Source organism: Salmo salar, chromosome 01, assembly GCF_965601325.2.
Source record: "Salmo salar chromosome 01, fSalSal1, whole genome shotgun sequence".
Classification (NCBI taxonomy): Eukaryota; Metazoa; Chordata; class Actinopteri; order Salmoniformes; family Salmonidae; genus Salmo; species Salmo salar.
In genome coordinates, this window is record NC_138291.1 from 131,117,540 (window position 1) to 131,130,880 (window position 13,341).

At 44.7% G+C, this 13,341-nt stretch overlaps 1 pseudogene; it reads left to right on the top strand.

Annotated features, from left to right (window-relative positions):
- Positions 1-219: 219 nt before the first annotated feature.
- Positions 220-10,329, top strand: LOC106560419 (uncharacterized; annotated as a pseudogene).
- Positions 10,330-13,341: the final 3,012 nt, after the last annotated feature.

Consider the following 13,341-nt stretch of genomic DNA (forward strand, 5'->3'; position numbering starts at 1 on the left):
ATTGTGGTAAAACCATCAGAAGAGGGGAGATCAGTGACAAAGTCAATGAACAGATGAGCCCATGGATGCTGAGGCACGGGAAGTGGAAGGAGTTTCCCTGCTGGAGCGTTCTGTGGGGATTTGGATTGGGGACATATGGAACAGGAGTTGACATAACGAGTGACACCAGTACTTTCCAGAGATGGACTTATGGTGCGGGTGATACCTGGATGTCCAGCGATGACAGCTGTGTGCACCCAGGTCAATAGCCAATCCCTTATCCCCGTGGGAATGTAGGTGCACTCAGGAGGATAGGTGGCAGGTGCGAGTTCCCTCTCCAGGGCATGGCGAATGTCCACATCTAAGTCCCAGACTACGGGGGCTGTGACTCGAGACGGTGGGATTATGGGTGCAGTCAAGACAGGAACCTCTCCCAAATCGTAGAGTTGGGACAGGGCATCGGCTTTGATGTTTTTTTAACCTGGCCGATATGTCAATGTGAAATCTTGTGTACGGGTGCACTGATGATGAGGAAAGGAAGGCTTTCTTGATGTATAGATTTCACGGTGAGGGTGAGGGTGAGTGGTGCTGTGATGTGTGTGATAGTCAACCACTGGAATAGGGGACAATCTAGTGCTTGAACCGGACAAGGAAAGGAGAGCGGGTATGAGGTGATGTTAAGGGAGCAGGTGAGGGCCTGATCAATAAAATTCCCTGCGGCACCAGAGTCCACTAGAGCTGTAGAAACAAAACATAAAGGACAGCCAGCCAGTGAAATTGTTACTAGGAAAGTTTTGGCGGCGAGTGATGATGATGGAATACTCATGCAAAAAGAACCTTACTCTGTTAAATAAAACAACAATTTGGTGCATAAATATAACATAATCTTGTAATCCTGCTACCACAGCAGTGCCTACTACTACAATTCCGAAGTCGATGTTGGCAACCTTCCGCCCCTGCTCTGGATCGAGCGTGGCTTCTCCATCTGTCGGAGGCCTGCACCAGGCGGCGGGAGCAACGGGCTGAAGTTATCCTGCCTCTCGCCCATTCCTGTGAAGCGTGGGAGTGGGCGGATTTCCTCGTCCTTCTCACCAGCCGTGATTTTGGGCAGCTCCATGGTAAGAATGCCTTGGCAGCAGCTAATGGGGATCCATAATAAATACAAATAATACAAATACCTGAGCACATGGTAATTGTCTGCAAACGCCTCCCAGTTTGGGATAATTATCATAACAATTGGTGCTCGGCCCCTCTTTCCCATCAAACATTCCTTTTTTCTTTGAGCAGCGTTGTTGCGTGAGTCATTTTTTACAGCAAAAAATATATATAGGCTATGAACCCAGTGTGAACCAGCAGGAATTCACCATTGGTTGAAGCGTTGCCTCGCCTGAGTACAAAATGGGCAGCAGAACGCGCCCATAGTCTAATGCCTGGATTCAATCTGAATGCGGGTTATAGACATTGCTGCAATTTCCAATTGAGCTACATATGCAACATCTACCGTGAATGGCATCTCTGCGAACGTGCAAACATTGCATTTAAAAGGGCTAAATCCCAAAATGGCACTTTTGACCAGAGCCCTATGAGCCCTGGTCAAATGTAGTGCACTATATAGGGAATAGGGTGCCATTTGGGACGTACCCAGAGAGTAAACACTGGTTTTTTGATTCTCTCAATCAATGGTGTCTTTGTGTTTCTGTGACAGTATACTGTGAGGCTTGCTTGCTGGTGTCTCATGATAATTATTTTGATTGACATTTTGATTGACATGAAAATACCAGAGTGATCAAGTAAAGTGATATACAATAAAAATATATATATATTTTCGTGAAGCATGAAACAGCTACTGTGATCTCAGATATTATAGTCCTGTGTGAGAAAAGCATGGTTGCACTTCTCTAGTGCACCATCCTCTTACAAAATATTACATTTCATTCATGAGAAGTGGGCTATTTTGTTTGGATTACTGCAAATTAATACTGTATCCTATCATCTCTTTGGAGGCAACAGTGAGCCACACTTGACAAGTGCACACTTGACAAGACACTAGAAAAAACATCACACTCTCTCTCTCTTCCGCTCTCTCTCTCTTGCGCTCTCTCTCTCCCTCCCTCTTTCTCCCTACGCTCCTTCTCTATCACCCCTCCTTGTACCATTTCACACTTGCAGGACATGATAACAATGTAAAGTATTCCAAGGATAACATGGTGTATGAAGAGATAATGTCTAGGTTCCCATGCCATTACAAACAATACCTACACACTTTCTGCCCCAGTGTGAGCCTCCATTAGATACCCAGGCCACTACTAGAGCATCATTATCAGTCAGACCAGTACAACCTCCTCCTTCACCAACTGAAGAACACCTAACTCTTCTTCTATTACAGATTTAGATTCAGATTCACTTATTGCCACACAACAACAGGTTTTGAGTATTTGATTTTTTTAGATGTTAAGTTGCAAAGTGTCCAACCTAACTGTCTCTCCAAAATATATTTTGTAATCTTCATGATACTGGTGCTCCTTGGCTGTTTGCTGGGCACGACATTTGTCCGTGCTGCTGCACCTGACTCTACTATCCTCCGCACTGACAGGTTAGTAGCACAAAAGGGGCACTTAATTTCTACAAAATAATAATCAAAAACATAAACAATTTGCTGATGCAATTAATATTCTTCATACAACATGATATTTTGGCTAAGGCAATCTGTTTGTCTATAACCGACTCAGAATGATACACTTCCTTATGCTGTTGTGTGGGTCATCAAAATTTAAATAGCCTAAATAGCCAAACAAATATCCAGTACATCCAATGTTAGGCTACTTTAAATCTTGATGACCTCGGATATATCATGGCTGTTGACGTATGCTTGTTGAGTTGGCTGAATTGGCTGAATTGTTTACTTGGCTGCCTCTCCAGATTTGAGAGAGCTGACCTGTAGTTATGAGTCATGAAGTGTAATATGGTGTTCTCCCCAGGCACGCACCACAGCGCTCTCAGCAATCTCTCTTACATGGCAACATTCGGCACATAGAAATAAAGTGTAATGGATGTGTGCTGGTGGCAGGGAAGTCAGGCCAAATAGAGGTCTAATTGCAATAAGAACCCCTGGCAGTTTGCAGCCCTCCCGTCATACTCCTGGGGCAAGGAGAGACGGATCCCACTGGGTTCAGGCGGGAAAGGGGCGCTCAGGGGAGACCCCGGTTGTGCTGGTGAAGGCGCTGGAAGAACTCCCTGTCTCTCCCAGCGGTCCATTGTCTGGACAACGCGATCCATGGCAGCGCCAAGATGGTGAAGCATAACTGCATGCTCCTGGACGCGCTCCTCCACCTCACTTGCCGGGGTACCTTCTCCTGCTGACTCCATAGTTCGGGTCGGTGACTCTGTAATGGGTGCGTGCTGGTGGCAGGGAAGTCAGGCGCAGGAGAATGACCTTGGTTTAAACGGAGTCACACTCTTAACCTCTTATGGCTAGGGGGCAGTATTGACACGGCCGGATAAAAAATGTACCCGATTTAATCTGGTTACTACTCCTGCCCAGTAACTAGAATATGCATATAATTATTGGCTTTGGATAGAAAACACCCTAAAGTTTCTAAAACTGTTTGAATGGTGTGTGTGAGTATAACAGAACTCATATGGCAGGCCAAAACCTGAGAAGATTCCATGCAGGAAGTGGCCTGTCTGACAAGTTGTGTTTCATCTTGGCTCTTTTTATTGAAGACTGAGGATCTTTGCTATAACGTGACACTTCCTACGGCTCCCATAGGCTCTCAGAGCCCGGGAAAAAGCTGAACGATATCGAGGCAGCCTCTGGCTGAAACACATTATCGCGTTTTGCAAGTGGCCGATCAGAGTACTATGGGCTTAGGCGCGTGCCCGAGTCGACCCCATGCTTTATTTTCTTTCGTCTGTTTACCTAAACGCAGATTCCCGGTCGGAATATTATCACTTTTTTATGAGAAAAATTGCTTAAAAATTGATTTTAAACAGCGGTTGACATGCTTCGAAGTACGGTAATGGAATATTTAGAATTTTTTTGTCACGAATTGCGCCATGCTCGTCACCCTTATTTACCCTTTCGGATAGTGTCTTGAACGCACGAACAAAACGCCGCTATTTGGATATAACTATGGATTATTTTGAACCAAACCAACATTTGTTATTGAAGTAGAAGTCCTGGGAGTGCATTCTGACGAAGACAGCAAAGGTAATAACATTTTTCTTATAGTAAATCTGACTTTGGTGAGTGCTAAACTTGCTGGGTGTCTAAATAGCTAGCCCTGTGATGCCGGGCTATCTACTGAGAATATTGCAAAATGTGCTTTCACCGAAAAGCTATTTTAAAATCGGACATATCGAGTGCATAGAGGAGTTCTGTATCTATAATTCTTAAAATAATTGTTATGCTTTTTGTGAACGTTTATCGTGAGTAATTTAGTAAATTCACCGGCAGTGTTCGGTGGGAATGCTAGTCACATGCTAGTCACATGCTAATGTAAAAAGCTGGTTTTTGATATAAATATGAACTTGATTGAACAAAACATGCATGTATTGTATAACATAATGTCCTAGGTGTGTCATCTGATGAAGATCATCAAAGGTTAGTGCTGCATTTAGCTGTCTTCTGGGTTTTTGTGACATTATATGCTAGCTTGAAAAATGGGTGTCTGATTATTTCTGGCTTGGAACTCTGCTGACATAATCTAATGTTTTGCTTTCGTTGTAAAGCCTTTTTGAAATCGGACAGTGTGGTTAGATTAACGAGAGTCTTGTCTTTAAATAGCTGTAAAATAGTCATATGTTTGAGAAATTGAAGTAATAGCATTTCTAAGGTATTTGAATAACGCGCCACAGGATTCCACTGGCTGTTACGTAGGTGGGACGATTTGGTGCCACCTACCCTAGAGAGGTTAACCTCTCTGGGCTAGGCGGGACGTAATCGTCCCACCTACGCAACAGCCAGTGTAATCCAGCGGCGCGATTTTCAAATACCTTAAAAATCCTATTACTTCAATTTCTCAAACATATGACTATTTTACAGCTATTTAAAGACAAGACTCTCGTTAATCTAACCACACTGTCCGATTTCAAAAAGGCTTTACAACGAAAGCAAAACATTAGATTATGTCAGACCCTTGACGTGAACTGGGGACCCTGATCAGACACTATATCCTCAGGCACCCCATAGTGCCGGAAGACGTGTGTAAACAGAGCCTCCGCAGTTTGTAAGGCCGTAGGGAGACTGGGCAAAGGGAGGAGACGACAGGACTTAGAAAAATGATCCACAACTACCAGGATCGTGGTGTTACCCTTTGAAGGTGGAAGATCAGTTAGGAAATCCACCGACAGGTGCGACCACGGCCGTTGTAGAACGGGTAAGGTAGATGTCTAGGAGCCTTGCACTGAGCGCACACCGAGCAGGAGGAAACATAAACCCTCACGTCCTAAAGTGGGCCACCAGTACTTCCCACTAAGACAGCGCACCGTCCGACCAATCCCAGGATGACCAGAGGAGGGTGAGGTGTGGGCCCAATAGATCAGCCGATCGCGGACAGCAGACAGAATGTACAGACACCCAGCTGGACACTGGAGGGGAGCGGGCTCTGCACGTAACGCCCGATCAATGTCCGCGTCCAGCTCCCACACTACCAGCGCCACCTGGCAAGAGGCGGGGAGCATGGGAGTAGGATCCATCGGCCACTCCTCTGTGTCATACAGCTGGGACAATGCGTCTGCCTTAACATTCTGTGAGCCTGGTCTGTAGGAAAGGGTAAACACAAAACGGGTGAAAAACATGGCCCACCTTGTCTGGCGAGGGTTCCGTCTCCTCGTCGCCCGGATGTACTCCAGATTGCGGTGGTCAGTCCAGATGAGAAAAGGGTGTCTAGCCCCCTCAAGCCAATGTATCCACACCTTCAAGGCATTGACGACAGCAAACAGCTCCCGGTCCCCCACATCATAGTTTCGCTCCGCCGGGCTGAGTTTCTTCGAGAAGAAGGCACAGAAGCGGAGCTTTCTGTGGCGTACCCGAGCGCTGAGAGAGCACAGCTCCTATCCCAGCCTCGGACGCGTCCACCTCCACCATGAACGCCAAAGAGGGATCCGGATGGGCCAACGCGGGAGCCGAGGTAAACAGAGCCCTCAGGTGACTGAAAGCCCTGTCCGCCTCAGCTGACCACTGCAAGCGCACCGGGCCACCATTCAGCAGTGAGGTTATGGGAGCCGCTACCTGACCAAAACCCCGGATAAACCTCCAGTAGTAGTTAGCAAACCCTAAGAACCGCTGCACCTCCTTTACCGTGGTGGGAGTCGGCCAATTACGCACGGCTGCAATGCGGTTACTCTCCATCTCCACCCCTGTAGTGGAAATGCGATACCCTAGAAAGGAGACGGACTGTTGGAAGAACAGGCATTTCTCAGCCTTGACATACAGGTCATGCTCCAACAGGCAACCAAGCACTCTGCGTACCAGGGACACTGTGTGTAGCGGAGTATATCAAAATGTCATCAATATACACCACTACACCCTGCCCGTGCAGGTCCCTGAAAATCTTGTCTACAAAGGCTTGGAAGACTGATGGTGCATTCATCAACCCGTACGACATGACGAGGTACTCAAAGTGCCCAGAGGTGGTACTGAAAGCCATCTTCCACTCGTCTCCCTCTCGGATACGCACCAGATTGTAAGCGCTCCTGAGATCTAATTTGGTGAAGAAGCTCGCCCCGTGCATTGACTCTATCGCTGTGGCAATGAGCGGTAGCGGGTAACTATACCTCACAGTGATCTGATTCAGACCCCGATAGTCAATACATGGGCGCAGACCTCCCTCCTTCTTCTTCACAAAAATAAACTCGAGGAGGCGGGTGAAGTGGAGGACCGAATGTACCCCTGACGCAGGGATTGGGAGACGTATGTCTCATAGCCTCCGTCTCCGCCTGTGAGAGGGGATGCACGTGACTCCTGGGAAGTGGAGCGTCTACCAGGAGATCTATCGCACATTTGGCCCATTGATGAGGTGGTAATTGAGTAGCCTTCTTTTTGGAGAAGGCAAGACACAAATTGGCATATTCAGGGGAATGCGCACGGTGGAGACCTGGCCTGGACTCTCCACCGTAGTAGCACCAACGGAAACCCCTAAACACCTACCTGAGCACTCTCGCGACCACCCCGTGAGAGCCCTCTGTGGCCAAGAAACAGTGGGGTTATGACAAGCGAACCAGGGTAGGCCCAGCACCACGGGAAACACAGGAGTCAATAAGGAAGAGACTAATTCTCTCCATGCAGTAGATAAAGAGCAGATCAACTTCAAATAGAGATTGTGAGAAGGTTACTCTCTGCAAAAGTATGGCCTCAGGTTAAGTCTGTCTGAGTGAACATGCATATACTTTAGAATAATGGTTAAACTTCTATAATTTTACATATTTGTTAATTATTTTTTGTCATTTAGCAGACTTTCTTATCCAGAGAGACTTACAGTACTGAGTGGATACATTTTCAGAATTTTTCTGTACTGGTCACCTGTTGGAATTGAATCCACAATCCTGCATTGCAAGCACCATGCTCAACCAACTGAGCTACACAGGACTTCATAATAATCTTCAAAGGATATCTATTACATTCAATTACCAACATTGACCCCAATTTAACCTGATGCCTTTGATACATTGATTGGAGTCAACCCAAATCTTCAACCTACAAAATGGTGCTGTTGATTCGCTGGGAGAATGCCTTCTCGCAAAACGGACTCAAAAGAGGCTGTCCATGGTTACGCAATCTGTAGCCAGAACTGAGAAGGCAGGTGGCTGCGCTCCACTACAAACCTTACAACTCCCTCTTTCAATTGCAGTCAAAGGCTATAGGTATCCCACTGGCCAAATTCAGCCCTTTTGTGATTCGATTTCTGTCTTATTGAAAAGACAACCCAACCCTTTTTTAATAACATTGTAATTGTTTTAAAGTCACCAGGAATTGTGTTCTCAAGTATTCCCATTACTGAGAGTAAAATAAATACTGAAACAAAAACACAATTGGAATGCTGAAATTATTTCACTATGATTTTTTTGGGATTTTTTATTTTTTTTAATAATAAGAAAATTAAGTTCAAATTATTGATTTACAAATCGGTCAAATGTTTAAATGCGGTAAACGGCCACACGGGCAGTAATTCTTGTGTGTTCTGTGTGCAGGTGCTATGGAGTGTCGTTACAAGGCATCAGAAAGGCTCTTCTCGGGGCCCTTAACCTGCAGCAGGAGCCTCAGGTAGCGGCTGACAGACTGACTGCCATCAGAAAGCAATGGAAGACTGACTTCACTGCCATCTCTCACAACACCCATGTCAAAGCAGGTAGGCACTTTTTGGGGGGAATAGAACTTCAGTACTCACACATTTAGAACACAAATATTAGAGAATAGTGGGGATGACTCCCTAAGTGGGGATAGAACCTGGGTCTACTGACCAAATGTACAAACATGTTAGCCACCCACCCTAAGAGAGATGCTGTATCTTCTATGGGGGAGTTGAGTTCATAACGGGCTTACGAAAGCTATGACCATTACAGTATTTTCAAAGTATTCTAGGTAATTTTTATGTTCTGCTGCAGAACATCATCACAATATTTCTTGTCGTTTTATTTGTTGTTTGCTCTCTTCTTCTCTTAGTGGCTGCACCCCAGGCTGAGGTTCCTGGAGCTGAGACCAATACCAGTCTGAAATGCTGTCAGCTGGCCTCAGATCTTCCTGAAGGTGAGATCAGTTCACATTGAAATGAAATAAGACAATGTTCTTCTATGAAATTTAAAATTGTGTGTGTGTGTGTGTGTGTGTGTGTGTGTGTGTGTGTGTGTGTGTGTGTGTGTGTGTGTGTGTGTGTGTGTGTGCGCATTTCTGTGGTCACCCACGGCCTTAATTTTGTGCTGTGTGTCTCCATTAGATCTTGGCTGGGAAAACTGGGTGATTTACCCTAAGAGTTTCACCTATGTACAGTGCTCACTCTGCAACTCTCAACTGGACCCCAACGGAGCCACACGCGATGCCCATCACACACTCCCACGACACCCCATCACAGGTAAAACTACCCTTAACCCCCTAAAGTCTAAGCCGGGGGGGGTTCTACTAAGCTTACATATTAAATAGTTTTAAGATGGACATACCAAGGATCATTTAGCTATTTGATTTAGAATTTTAGGACCTCTTGATGAAACATTGCATTTGGCCTTACTGCTATTAGCCCATAGAAATGGAGAAAAAAAAACTTTACTGGTGTTTAATAGGACATTGTTTGGATTATGATAATTATCAATGTATCAGCATTATGTGAATAATCTTACAATAATTCGTTTTTGACTTGTCCTATTGGATTACATAATTGAAATCTGAGTTGGTAAACTTTCCACTGCCCCGAGAGCCATTTTAAGCTGTGCCGGTTGAATATTGACAGTGTTATACATAACTCATGGGTGTACGCCTGGTTTCCATTTCAGTAAGTCAGGCTTAACGTTCAGTTCAGAGACAGACCTGGATCAAAAACATTTGTCAAAAGTAATGCTTGAAAGGTGCACTTGATTTAGTTTGCCCGGTACAATGGAACCAATGAAACAGTCATAAAGTGCTGCCAAAAACATTGCTCAATCAAGCGCACATCAAGTATTTCTGAGAATTTGTCGCAGGTCTGAAGTACAGCCGTGTGCAAGGTCGCACACGAGGAACATCTAGCAGCAACCTGTGATTTAGACTTTCTCACAGTTTCAACTGTAACATATGTATGAGATTATGTTTCAGTCCTTTGAAATAGAGGTATTTATACTATAAACAAAGTTATGCCTGCAGCCGGCAGGTGCTATTAAAGGTGTCCGGGGGGATAGTAGAGCTTGCCTGGCTAAATAGAGAAGACAGCACGTAGGGACTACAAAATTCAGTTGTATTCAGTTTACTGTATGGTATTCAGTTTTTTTTACTGCCTCTCTTTTTCTAACCTCAGATGCCGTGCTGCCAAGCCACCTTTCAGGAGCGTGTCCCCTTCCTCTACATGGATGAGTTTATCACCCTCACCATCTCCTCCGTGCAGTTTACCCGTACCTGCGGCTGTGGCCCAGGCAATCCCCCAGCTGCCGGCTGAGGACTGAGCATTGAGGCACAACGCATCACCGGGGGCAAACTACCTGCTCTCCAGGACACCTACACCACTCGATGTCACAGGAAGGCCAAAAAGATCATCAAGGACAACAACCACCCGAGCCACTGCCTGTTCACCACGCTATCATCCAGAAGGCGAGGTCAGTACAGGTGCATCAAAGCAGGGACCGAGAGACTGAAAAACAGCTTCTATCTCAAGGCCATCAGACTGCTAAACAGCCATCACTAACATTGAGTGGCTGCTGCCACCATACTGACTCAACTCCAGCCACTTTAATAATGGAAAAATGTATGTAATAAATGTATCACTAGCCACTTTAAACAATGCCACTTCATATAATGTTTACATACCCTACATTACTCATCTCATATGTACAGTGGGGAAAAAAAGTATTTAGTCAGCCACCAATTGTGCAAGTTCTCCCACTTAAAAAGATGAGAGAGGCCTGTAATTTTCATCATAGGTACACTATGACACACAAAATGAGAAAGAAAAATCCAGAAAATCACATTGTAGGATTTTTAATGAATTTATTTGCAAATTATGGTGGAAAATAAGTATTTGGTCACCTACAAACAAGCAAGATTTCTGGCTCTCACAGACCTGTAACTTCTTCTTTAACCTCTTACATCTAGACGTTCCGCTAGCGGAACACCTGCTCCAATATCCAATGATAGGCGTGGCGCGAATTACAAATTCCTCAAAAATATAAAAACTTCAATTTTTCAAACATATTACTATTTCACAGCATTTTAAAGACAAGACTCTCCTTTATCTAACCACACTGTCCGATTTCAAAAAGGCTTTACAGCGAAAGCAAAACATTAGATTATGTCAGCAGAGTACCAAGCCAGAAATAATCAGACACCCATTTTTCAAGCTAGCATATAATGTCACAAAAACCCAGAAGACAGCTAAATGCAGCACTAACCTTTGATGATCTTCATCAGATGACAACCCTAGGACATTATGTTATACAATACATGCATGTTTTGTTCAATCAAGTTCATATTTATATCAAAAAACAGCTTTTTACATTAGCATGTGACGTTCAGAACTAGCATACCCCCCGCAAACTAAATTTACTAAATTACTCACGATAAACGTTCACAAAAAGCATAACAATTATTTAAAGAATTATAGATACAGAACTCCTCTATGCACTCGATATGTCCGATTTTAAAATAGCTTTTTGGTGAAAGCACATTTTGCAATATTCTAAGTACATAGCCCAGCCATCACGGGCTAGCTATTTAGACACCCGGCAAGTTTAGCCTTCACCAAAATCAGATTTACTATTATAAAAGTTTGATTACCTTTTGTTGTCTTCGTCAGAATGCACTCCCAGGACTGCTACTTCAATAACAAATGTTGGTTTGGTCCAAAATAATCCATCGTTATATCCAAATAGCGGCGTTTTGTTCGTGCGTCCCAGACACTATCCGAAATGGTAAATCAGGGTCGTGCGCATGGCGCAATTCGTGACAAAACATTTCTAAATATTCCATTACCGTACTTCGAAGCATGTCAACCGCTGTTTAAAATCAATTTTTATGCAATTTATCTCGTAAAAAAGTGATAATATTCAGACCGGGAATCTCCTTTTCGGCAAACAGAGGAAAAATCACAAAGACGGGGGCGGCCAGGTCACGCGCCTAAGCCCACAGTCCCTTGATCGGCCACTTGAGAAAGGCGATAATGTGTTTCAGCCTGGGGCTGGGATGACGACATTCAGGTTTTTCCCGGGCTCTGAGCGCCCATGGAAGACGTAGGAAGTGTCACGTTAGAGCAGAGATCCTTTGTAAAAGATAGAGATGGCAAAGAAATTCAAGAAATGGTCAGACAGGCCACTTCCTGTAAAGGAATCTCTCAGGTTTTGACCTGCCATTTGAGTTCTGTTATACTCACAGACACCATTCAAACAGTTTTAGAAACTTTGGAGTGTTTTCTATCCAAAGCCAATAATTATATGCATATTCTAGTTACTGGGCAGGAGTAGTAACCAGATTAAATCGGGTACGTTTTTTATCCAGCCGTGAAAATACTGCCCCCTAGCCATAACAGGTTAAGAGGCTCCTCTGTCCTCCACTCGTTACCTGTATTAATGGCACCTGTTTGAACTTGTTATCAGTATAAAAGACACCTGTCCACAACCTCAAACAGTCACACACCAAACTCCACTATGGCCAAGACCAAAGAGCTGTCAAAGGACACCAGAAACAAAATTGTAGACCTGCACCAGGCTGGGAAGACTGAATCTGCAATAGGTAAGCAGCTTGGTTTGAAGAAATCAACTGTGGGAGCAATTATTAGGAAATGGAAGACATACAAGACCACTGATAATCTCCCTCGATCTGGGGCTCCACGCAAGATCTCACCCTGTGGGGTCAAAATGATCACAAGAACGGTGAGCAAAAATCCCAGAACCACACGGGGGGACCTAGTGAATGACCTGCAGAGAGCTGGGACCAAAGTAACAAAGCCTACCATCAGTAACACACTACGCCGCCAGGGACTCAAATCCTGCAGTGCCAGACGTGTCCCCCTGCTTAAGCCAGTACATGTCCAGGCCCGTCTGAAGTTTGCTAGAGAGCATTTGGATGATCCAGAAGAGGATTGGGAGAATGTCATATGGTCAGATGAAACCAAAATATAACTTTTTGGTAAAAACTCAACTCGTTGTGTTTGGAGGACAAAGAATGCTGAGTTGCATCCAAAGAACACCATACCTACTGTGAAGCATGGGGGTGGAAACATCATGCTTCGGGGCTGTTTTTCTGCAAAGGGACCAGGACGACTGATCCGTGTAAAGGAAAGAATGAATGGGGCCATGTATCGTGAGATTTTGAGTGAAAACCTCTTTCCATCAGCAAGGGCATTGAAGATGAAACGTGGCTGGGTCTTTCAGCATGACAATGATCCCAAACACACCTCCCGGGCAACGAAGGAGTGGCTTCGTAAGAAGCATTTCAAGGTCCTGGAGTGGCCTAGCCAGTCTCCAGATCTCAACCCCATAGAAAATCTTTGGAGGGAGTTGAAAGTCTGTGTTAGCCCCAAAACATCACTGCTCTAGAGGAGATCTGCATGGAGGAATGGGCCAAAATACCAGCAACAGTGTGTGAAAACCTTGTGAAGACTTACAGAAAACGTTTGACCTGTGTCATTGCCAACAAAGGGTATATAACAAAGTATTGAGATAAACTTTTGTTATTGACCAAATACTTAT